Source organism: Muntiacus reevesi, chromosome 12, assembly GCF_963930625.1.
Source record: "Muntiacus reevesi chromosome 12, mMunRee1.1, whole genome shotgun sequence".
NCBI lineage: Eukaryota > Metazoa > Chordata > Mammalia > Artiodactyla > Cervidae > Muntiacus > Muntiacus reevesi.
Window position 1 is genome coordinate 62,026,868 of NC_089260.1, and position 9,027 is coordinate 62,035,894.

Genomic DNA, 9,027 nt, shown 5'->3' on the forward strand with positions numbered 1-9,027 from the left:
TCCTTGCATTCTAGAATACCAACTCAAATTTACCTTTTATACCATTGGGGTATTATTCCATATGATTAGTTTTCCTCTTTGATGCTTCTAGTACAGAACTGAAATATGTTCCTGATTTTTTATTCCTCCAAAATAATCCCATAGCTCTTCTAGCTCTCTTCCTGTCTTAGTCTGATCATTATGGACTTCTGCCTATTTTACAGAAGGAATGGCGTTTTTCTTTGTATTGATGTTGAAGGTTTTGAAAAGGTTTCTTCTGGACACACTCTTGAGTCTTCGGAGTGGTGTTCTCTCTTCTTGTTCTGCAGTATATTTTCAGTCTGTCTCTTTTCGTTATGTATTTGTCTTTGAATGAGAAGATTTATCCAGACCCAGTGATGGGGCAACTAACAGACTACAGAGCTTGCCTTTGGAATTGTTGCCACTTGAATATCCTTCTTACTTCTACAGTTGGAAGGATGGCTGATCATTCTTTCCACTTCCTAGCTCCATTCCCAGAGTTTAGTGACATCCAAGAAGTTTGGCCCTACTGGAATGATGAGTGATTTTCTTCTATCTGCAATGTATTTGTGAGTCTATAGCCCCAACTCTCTAACAAATGCCTCCAACAGACTTTTCTGTCTCCCTCCATGGCTTTAAAAACTTTATGCCAATTGCACTCCGCTTTTGGGATGCAAAGGGTCCCTGGCAGGGACTTTCCCCACCATCATTTACATCCTGTACTATTGGTTGCTTGAGAGTTGCAGTCTGTAAAAGGAAAAGGAAAGCTTTTGTGGGATGCATGTGTTGTGAATAAAATTGAACTCTGGCTGCCTCAAAAGATATCACTTGTGTAATAGTGGATAACTGGTCAGTTTTTTTTTTTTTTAATTCATTTTATTCTTGGCTGCGTAGAGTCTTTGTTGCTGCATGCGGGCTTTCTCTAGTTGCAGTGCATGGGCTTCTCTTTGCAGTGGTTTCTCTTACTGAGGAGCAAGGGCTCTAGGGCGCTAGGACTCAGTAGTTGCAGCTTAGTGGCCCCATGGCATGTGGAATCCTCCCAGACCAAGGTTTGAACCTGTGTCACCTGCATTGGCAGGTGGATTCTTAACCAATGGACTGCTAGGGAAGTCCCTAGCTGGTCAGTTTTAAGATTAGTCTTGTCTCTGGTTCTCTGAGTCAAGGAGCAGGAGTGTCAAAGAAATGAACTCTTTACTTACTTTCAAAGAATTGAATCTCCTCTCTTTCATGAGGTAAGCATGACTAGGTCACTAACTCTTTCTCACAAGCCAACCGTACCTGCTTCTGGTATTGAGTTGATTCTGATATTGAGCTGTAATCAGTCCTACCTTTCTGAGGTTGTGGTGGGTGCTCCCCATTCCTTGTAAATAATTTTTGGTGGGAAATAGATGCTATCAGAGGGACACTTGTATATTAGCTTTACACAATGTTTTTTTTTTTTTTTTTTTTTTAAATATTATTTTATTAGTTGGAGGCCAATCACTTCACAACATTTCAGTGGGTTTTGTCATACATTGACAAGAATCAGCCATATAGTTACACGTATTCCCCATACTAGAACACTTCCTAACACCATACACAAAAATAAACTCAAAATGGATTAAAGATCTAAATGTAAGACCAGAAACTATAATACACAATGTTTTTTTTTTTTTTATTATTTTTTTATTTTTATTTTTTTAAAAATATTATTTTATTAGTTGGAGGCCAATCACTTTACAACATTTCAGTGGGTTTTGTCATACATTGACATGAATCAGCCATATAGTTACACGTATTCCCCATCCCGATCCCCCCTCCCACCTCACTCCCCACCCGACTCCTCAGGGTCCTCCCAGCGCACCAGGCCCGAGCACCTGACTCATGTATCCCACCTGGGCTGGTGGTCCGTTTCACCATAGATAATATACATGCTGTTCTTTCAAAACAAAAATATGGAACGCTTCACGAATTTGTGTGTCATCCTTGCGCAGGGGCCATGCTAATCTTCTCTGTATCGTTCCAATTTTAGTATATGTGCTGCCGAAGCGAGCACAATACACAATGTTTTTGAGGTTCAGTTCTCAGAACCTATGAGGCATTCAGGAGCCCTCTGGGTAAAGCCTTCCCTTGTCAGCTCTTTACTTTCTCCTACACCTGAATAATCAGAAGGTAGGGGAAAAAAAAAAGAATGAGCAAAGACAGATGCAGTTGATGCGGTGGCTCATACAGTAAGGCATCCACCTGCAGGACAGGAGACCTGGGTTTGATCCCTGGGCTGGGAAGATCCCCTGGAGAAGGGAATGGCTACCCACTCCAGTATTCTTGCCTGGAGAATCCCATGGACAGAGGAGCCTGGCAGGCTGCAGTCCATAGGGTCGCACGGTGTCAGACACGACTAAGCGACTGAGCACAGGGTTACACACGATTGCTAGGAAAGCTTGTTCAAGTTTCCAGCGCTTTGGGTAAGGAAGTAGGAAGTATCTTCTTGTGTTTTCCATTCCAATGGGCAGGTCAGCACAGGCTGTGGAGTTTCAGACATGAGCTAGAGGTCAGGGAGTCTGCTATTGAAACTTTTCATAACATCTAGTGTGTTGTTGGTTGCCCGAAGGCATTACACAATATTGGTAATAATCATAGCAGTCAGAAACCTGCCATTCTACCTGGGAGACATGTACATTTCCCTATTGTCACCTCCAGAATTTTCTTCAGCACAAGTACCTGAAGGGAAACTTTCTCAGTGGCTCCCACAGAAGAACATTAGACAGTGGAGGTGGGGGGTGGTGATGGTGGGCAACCAATGACACGACTGAGATTCCCAGTTGTTAGTGGGTGTTCCTCCAGAAAACATTGTGTAAGAAGAGTAATGAGGGTGATCTTTTCTGAAATTAGGAAAGACACCAGGGCAGGCTAACTGATTAAATCGTCCCGACACAAAATGATTGAATGCCTATTGCACACCTACTGTCTTTACTGAAGACACGCAAAGATCTCATTTTTACCAGGCCACATGGTAACCCACTCTTCTCCCTGAAAAGCATTACTTACTCCAGTTAGAGCAGGTCATGAATTAGACAACAATGGGGAGAAAAGTGCAGGGGAGAAGGGGAAAAGATTGTTCCAGAAGATGTTTGTTGCTGTTGTTTACTTGCCTCTGACTCTTTGTGACTCTATGGACTGCAGCCCACCAGGCTCCCCTGTCCTTTGGTATCTCCAGGAGTTTGCTCAAACTCACGTCTACATTAAGTCGGTGATGCCATCCCACCATCTCATCCTCTGCCACCTCCTTCTCCTCCTGCCCTCAATCTCTCCCAACATCAGGGTCTTTTCCAATGATCCGACTCTTCACATAAGTTGGTCAAAGTATTGGAGCTTCAGCTTCAGCATCAGTCCTTCCAGTGAATATTCAGGGTTGATTTCCTTTAGGACTGACTGGTTTGTGTGAATGAGCCCTAGAAAGAATGTCCCAGCCCCGTGACTAGTTTGTCACGTAGGATTGAGGGTCTGAGAAGGAGCCCTTTGGACAAGCAAACAGAGCAGTGCAAACCAGGGAGGAGGGCTTGGGGGTGAAGATGGTGCTTTTCTTAGAACTACTAGGGGATTACTGGGTAGAGGGGTGGCCAGCCTTGGTATTACTGCTGAAAAGGCAGAGGAGAGAGTGGTGAAGACAGATTTGTTGCCTTCCCAGCTGTGCCTGAGGTTGTCTGCGAACCTTTGAGAATCATCCCCTGGGCTTCATGCAAAGCGCCCAGATGTTCTGATTTAGGCACAATGGGCCTTCCCCATTGACATTTTCCCATAAATTTTCTTCATGGGTCTTCCCAGGTCCTATTTCTCTCCTTTTCCCCCACTCTCCACTATCTCCCCATCTCATTTTCTTTTCTTGCTCAGCCAAGTTATTTCTATCTGCAAAACTTCTCTCCTGTTATCTCCTCTATTATCGTTTCTCATGAGGGACTTTTCTGGACTTGAGTGGTTTGGCCACTGGATTCTACCCTTTGTCCCTGCTTTCCTTGGGGGAAAAGAGAGAGCAAGAGAACCTCACCTACCGAAAGGAGCAGTGTTTTCTCCTGGTGAATTTGCTTATTAAACTGTGAGTCAGTAATCCATGGTGGCTATTTTTCTGTTTTGCATGAGGGTCCAGGGCAGAGTTTGTCTGCCCAACTCTGTTATATAAAGGACAAAAGGCAGTCTTTGAACAGACCTAGTGCTACACTTCACCATAGTCAGGTATCTTTGAGCACTTTACATCCTGTGTGTTCTTTACTTCTCGTGATAAACTTGGCAGGCAGGTCTCGTTAAGCTAGGGTTTTCAGCATAAGTCTGTCCCAAATATTGTTCAAGACGTACTTATGCTAAAATACTTTCTCGTGATTTGAAATTCAAATTTAAGTGCGCTTCCTATACTTTCATTTGCTAATTCTGGCAACAGTTAAGTCCAAACTGCAGAGGAGGTAATGTGACTTGCTCGGGGTGCTTGATCATGTTAGTTTCTTACTCCTGTCCTTCCCCATCTCCACCATTGAAGCAGTCCAAAGAGAGAAGAAAAGAAAAGAAATATTATGCAAAATGAATGAATATTCTCCAGCCCTCTGCCCACGAACCATTTCATTAAACACTTTCATCTATTATCAGCAGCATCCTGGCAGCACAGAAACTCACTGGAGGGCACAGTGATGATCTGATACTTTGGATGAATCCCGAACCAGAGTTTTGACCTTTCTGAAAGGGACGTGGCGAAGCAGAAGCCTGGAGGCTTTGGCATCCACAACCATGAATAATTGCCCTGGTTTTGGCACCCACTGCATCTATGAACCAGGCTACCTCTGTTAATTCTTTCATGAGTTTTATTTTCTTTGTTGAAAAGTTGAGAATGGGACTATTGATCTGCATTCTTCACAGGACCAGGTGATGCAGTGCAACTCAGCAGCTGGTACTGGACGGACCCTGGTTCGAATCCCAGCTCTGCCACTTACCAGCTGTGTGACCTGGGGCAAGTTACTTAATCTCTCTGTGACTTGGCTTTCTCATCTGTAAACTGGAGATAATGTGAATGAGAATTAGATTGAAGACTGTGAGGTCTGGAGACAAGGTTTACTAATGAACTCATGCATTCAAACAAGCACTGAATTGCTAACAACCTAATCAAATCCTCCATTAAGAACGCTGGTCACGGGGTTTGAATGAATGCTTAGCTCTGTACGAGGAAGGACTAGGGATACAGGGGAACGGAAAACCTGATTTGTGCCCGGAGAGACCAACAGTCCCATGGGAGGAGACCAGTTGTACCTAGGTGAAACAAGAAGACGACAAAATCAAGGGTGTGATGATTCAATGCAAATTCAGACAGAAGGCTCAGGAGGTGTGAGTAGCAACAATCGTGTCTTATGCTTTTACCCTTATTGTAGTTCACCTGGGGCATTCATAGACGTACAAGGTGAAGTAACAGGCGGTCAGAATGTGGAGGGTCTGGACCTGGGAAGCTACTTAGAGGAGGGAGTTCTTTTAGTAGTTATAGATCTGGATTGGAAGATGGCATTTCTGATAGGACGAATCCAAAATGTGAAGGTGGGGAAGCTGGTGGCCCCCAGTGGACAGCAGAGGCGTTGAAGTGGCCCTACAGGAGACAGAGGCTGGGCCTTTCACGTATTTCTCCCTCAGGGAGTCACCCGGCTGGCTTCTCAATGTTCAGGACTTGGCTCATATTATCCCATCACATGTATCTTCCCTGGCCACCTGTTGATGTCATATCACCCTGTTTTATTTTTTTTAAATCATACTTTATGTTTTATGGAATTATTCTATTTATTACATTAGATTATTTATTCTGTCTCCCCTAGCAGAATGAAAGCCTCATGAAAGCAAGGACATAGAACCCGTAGTGATGCCCAATGAATATTTGTTGGATGAATGTACAGGCAAGTAGAAAGATGGCTCAGAATTCTAGCTTAAGGAATTGGGATTTTTATAGGAAATTATGAGGACTTCAAATAAAATCTGTATCAAGGTATGTCCTATGTATCAAGGTATGTCCAGAAGGCCCTCTTGTAACAGGAGTCAGTGAGTGGTCCTTCCCTTTCCTCTTTGCTTAAAATGAGTCTGGAGAATGATGCGAGTTTCTGGGAGTGTCCATGGGTAAAGACAGAGGTAGGTTGCGGAGCCATCAATCTGCAGCTGTTTTAGGGCAGTGGTTCTCCCCCGAGCTTCCCCTTAAAGCCCTGGGGAAATTAAAAAATTCCCAGTTCCCCGGCTGCACCCCTAAAATCCAGATCTCTCAGAGTGGGGCCCAGGCTCTGCATTCTATAAGCTTCCCTGGCAATTGCACTGTGCAGCCAAAGGTGGAAAACGCTGCGCTGGATCCCACTCACGTCACTTATAAACTCAGGCAGGAGCAACTAGCCTGTCTTACTCATATTAAGATGTCAAGTAGAAACCATAACTCTTTTTTTGATCTTCCTTACAGACACCCTGCCCAGAGGTGAGGTGCGGCCAGCTAGCTTCTTGGGTACATTTGTATATTTGATAACCTGTTTGGAATTAGCCATACATTTCCGTCCGCTGGGGCAGGCCAGTCCTAGCCAGGACCCATATGTCCTCTGATGAAACGTTATTTTGGGGACTGGTGGCTGGCAACTCCTGACCTGGCTTCTGTTCTGCTGGCCCCATTGGCTGGCTCAGTTCCAACCTCCACTTTCTCTGCCCTTGTGGTGGCCACATGGTCCAACTTCTACTTGTCACGTCTTCAGCAATGCTGGGGACCTAGGGTGACTTAACAGGGTTAATATTCATTTCATGTCACATGGAAGATGCCAAGCCAATGTTGCAGCAAATCTCATGTCCCTACTCTCTCCAGCTGGCCCAGGTTGAAGGGCCTGGAGAAGGCCAGGTGACCTGAGGTCTCCCTCTTGGAAAGGGACTGTTGAAACGCCTTTAAACCTTCTTGGCCTTTGAGACCTGTTTGGCTGAGTGTCGTCCCTTCCCCCATCCCCTGTGTGCCAAGATCTATGTTAATCTTCCCGGGCTGCATAGGCCATGTGACCTCTGGTGAAATCGCACATCTGGGCAGTTAATCTACAGACCTGCTTCTAATTGAACTAATTGGCATGGAATTGGTAGAGCTGTAGAGAGACCTGCTGCTCCTGTCTGGGCTCTCAGTGCCAAACAAAAGAAGCAAGCGGTCAGTCCTTCAGGCTGTGGGTGCCCTGGAACAGTTGAAGAGCCAGTGTACTCAGTAGACAACCGTCTACTTGCCTCTTCTCCTCTCCCCTTCCCCCTCTCTACACCAACACGTGCTTCAGAATGTGATTTTCATGAATCATGTCCCTGTGTCTTGTTTTGGAAACCATGAGTGACTGCTGTAAGCATAGCATCGAATGCCTCTGCTCTTGGGTATCCTGAGATATATAGGGGCCACAGTGGCTAATTGACTGACAGTTCTTCATTTAACAAATGTATTGAATAAGCCCATTGTGAACAGATCTTTATTGAGCACCTGCTGTTTTAGTCACCAGAGATATAGTGCAGGGGGCAAGTAATGTTAAAAGATAAGCAGAACAAATAACTGAGTAACTAGAGATGAGATGATTTGGGATGATGATAAGTGCTACAGAGGTGGCACTGCATAGAGTGGAGGGTGGGGGAAAAGATTAGATATGAAATAATATCGTGATCAGGGCTTCCCAAGTGGCTCAGTGGTAAAGAATCTGCTTGCAAAGCAGGAGCCATGGGAGACATGGGTTTGATCCCTGAGTTGGAAAGGTCCCCTGGAGGAGGGCATGGTAACCCACTCCAGTATTCTTGCCTGAAGAATCCCATGGACAGAGGAGCCTGGTGGGCTACAGACCACAGGGTCCCAAAGAGTTGGACGTGACTGCAGCGACTTAGCATGCAAGCACGTGTGATCAGGGCTGGCAGGGCGGTGAGGGATGTAGAGAATTGCTGTGTGGGTTGGCCCTGGAGGGCTGAGGAAGATGCGGTCCTTCATCTCATGGGTATCCTGGTCTAGTTGGGGACGTGGACAAAGAGATGATGAAGAATAATACTTTAAGGGCTCTGATGGAATTGTGTAAAAGGGAGAGCTTAGAAGGGGGGACTGGCTACATGAAAGTGGGGCAGGCAAAGCAAGAGTGTGAAGCTACAGCAGAGAAGAAAAGTGGAAGTCAAAGGATAAAGTTGGGGGCCTTCCTTGGCGATCCAGTAAGACTTAACATTCCAATGCAGGGGATGTCAATTCAATTCCTGGTTGGGGAGCGAAGATCCCACATGCTTCACAGCCAAAAAATCAGGACATTAAAAAAAAACACAACAGAAGCAATATTGTAACAGATTTAATAGTCTTTAAAAATGGTCCACATAAAAAAAATTCTTAAAACACACACACACACACAAGATAAAGTTGGCTGGAAAAGGGGAAGAAGGAAATTGTGCTAGGTGTTCATTTCTTTCTGGTAGTCATGTATGGATGTGAGAGTTGGACCATAAAGAAGGCTGAGCACCGAAGAATTGATGCTTTCGAAATGTGGTGCTGGAGAAGACTCTTGAGAGTCCCTTGCACAGCAAGGAAATCAAACTAGTCAATCCTAAAGGAAATCAACCCTAAATATTCATTGGAAGGACTGATGCTGAAGCTGAAGCTCCAATACTTCGGCCACCTGATGTGACGAACTGACTCCTTGTAAAAGACCCTGATGCTGGGAAAGATTGAAGGCAAGAGGAGAAGGGGACTACAGAGAATGAGATGGTTGGATAGCATCACTGACTCAGTGGACATGAGTTTGAGCAGCTCTGGGAGACGGTGAGGGACAGAGAAGCCTGATGGGCTGCAGTCCATGGGGCTGCAGGGTTGGACACGACTTAGCAACTGAACAGCAACAACCAAGTCCCAGGAATTGTTAAAAGTGCTGGGGTTACAGGAGTGAACAGCAGAATTAAAGTCCCAGCCCCCACTGGAATTTATATTCTAATGGGGGGAGGGTGGACATGAATATGTAAACAAATAAGATAACTTTGGATGGTGACAACTGTTATGAAGACAAGATGCGATAATGT

General features: G+C 45.0%; 1 non-coding gene across 1 annotated transcript; it reads right to left on the bottom strand.

Moving 5' to 3' along the window:
* Positions 1–1,928: 1,928 nt before the first annotated feature.
* Positions 1,929–2,035, bottom strand: LOC136145332 (U6 spliceosomal RNA). Its single transcript, XR_010658769.1, has one exon. It is a non-coding gene; the product is annotated as a U6 spliceosomal RNA (small nuclear RNA).
* Between the last annotated feature and the right edge of the window lie 6,992 nt (positions 2,036–9,027).